Raw genomic sequence first — 1838 nt, forward strand, 5'->3', positions numbered from 1 at the left:
TTGGACAATGGTGGATTTGGCTGCGAGAGAAGAAACCCAACAAAGAGAACAAGCTGCACGGGATGTTGAAGCAACAACTATTAGAGATGCACAGATTATCTACGAAGAAGAGAGGGGTCGTATAATTTCTCATAATCAACCCTTTGGTGCAGACCAGTTCGAAAATATAGCTCCCACGCCTGGAAGACCACTTGGAAATTATGCTATACCGGTCTACAATCAAGGCTTATCAAGTGTTAGACCACCTCCAATTACAGCTAACAATTTCGAGTTGAAGCAAGGGTTGCTTCACACTCTTCAGAATTCATGTGTCTTCAGAGGGAAGCCAAACGAAGATCCTAACACACATCTAATGGACTTCGAGGATATTATGAACACCTTTCAATACAATGGTGTTTCACAAGATGCAGTGTATCTAAGGGCTTTCTCCTTTTCTCTCAAAGATGTTGCAAAACAGTTGCTTAGAAGCTTACCCGCATGTTCAATTATAACATTGGAGGAGATGACCAGAAAATTCCTTGATAGATATTTCTCCTCAGCTAAGACGGGCAAGTTTAGAAAAGAAATCCATAACTTATGCCCGAAAGAGAATGAAATTGTTTTTTGAAGCATGGGAGAGGTTTAAGGAGATTGTTAGAAAGTGTCAACATAGCGGAATTGAACTATGGATGCAACTCCAGGACTTTTGGGATGGATTGACACTGTCCTCGCGTAGAACATTGAGCAATGCAGCTGGAGGCTCGCGTAGAACATTGAGCAATGCAGCTGGAGGCTCGCGTAGAAGAAATAGTTACAATTCTTGATGAGTTATCTGAAGATGCAAATCAGTAGCCCTCTGAGAGTGGTGAAAGAAGAAGATCTACTGGGGTTCACCAGGTTGATGCTAACACATCTGTGCAGGTACAACCTGATGCTATGGCTAAAGAAATAAGGAATCTGACCTTAGCCTCGATACAAAGTGAGCCTCATGCAGCCTGTAATATATGCGGAAGAGGACATCCTACTCATGAGTGTCAAACCTCAACTGAGGAAGTAAATGTTGTAGGTAACTACAATTTCAATGCAATGGGTCAGAGGCACCTCGGTTTTTCATGGAGTTCACCTGGGGGTACTGCGAATGCATGACAACAAAATAATTCTAGACCCTAAGGACAAGGAGCTCCAGCATTCCAAAATCTGCAGAGGCAGCAATTTCAGTCTCAACAACCCATTCAGTCTGGCATAGAAGATCTCATGAAGGCCTTCATTCTGAAAACTGATGAGAGGCTGGAAATTCATAGCGCAGCTAAACATGCAGTAGCTATCAAAGTAATAGGTACTGGTTTTCAAAGCTTGGAAAGATAGGTTGGGCAGCTAGCCACTCTATTGTCTGAGAGGGTCCCAGGCACTCTCCCCGCTAACACTGAAAGAATCCAAAGAAACAGTGCATGCAGTAACTCTAAGAAGTGGGCAAGTGTTAAAAAATACTACTCCAATCCAAAAGGCGGTGGTACCTGAAAGGAAATTGGGAGCAGCTGAAGAATGATATTGACAAGAAGAAGAAAGGAAAGAAGGGAGCTGAAATAAAAAAGGAGGGAACTTCGAGAAGGGATGAATCTAATGGGAGCGAGCATATGCCTACTCTACCTTTTCCTCAAAATCCAAATAGAGAAAAGTTGGACAAGCAATTTGAGAGATTTTTGGATATGCCGAAATAGGTTAATGTAAATTTTCCATTCACATAAGTGCTCTCCCAAATGCTAGCTTATGCCAAATTCTTGAAGGAGATCCTGACAAAGAAGAGGGAGATAAAAGAAACCTCAGTGGTTAAGCTTATAGAGTATTGCAGCGCGATATTG

General features: G+C 42.2%; 1 non-coding gene across 1 annotated transcript; it reads right to left on the reverse strand.

Annotated features, from left to right (window-relative positions):
* Positions 1 to 550: 550 nt before the first annotated feature.
* LOC142167723 (small nucleolar RNA R71) lies at positions 551 to 658 on the reverse strand. The gene has a single exon (XR_012697809.1). It is a non-coding gene; the product is annotated as a small nucleolar RNA R71 (small nucleolar RNA).
* Between the last annotated feature and the right edge of the window lie 1180 nt (positions 659 to 1838).

Source organism: Nicotiana tabacum, chromosome 12, assembly GCF_000715075.1.
Source record: "Nicotiana tabacum cultivar K326 chromosome 12, ASM71507v2, whole genome shotgun sequence".
In the NCBI taxonomy this organism is placed as follows: domain Eukaryota; kingdom Viridiplantae; phylum Streptophyta; class Magnoliopsida; order Solanales; family Solanaceae; genus Nicotiana; species Nicotiana tabacum.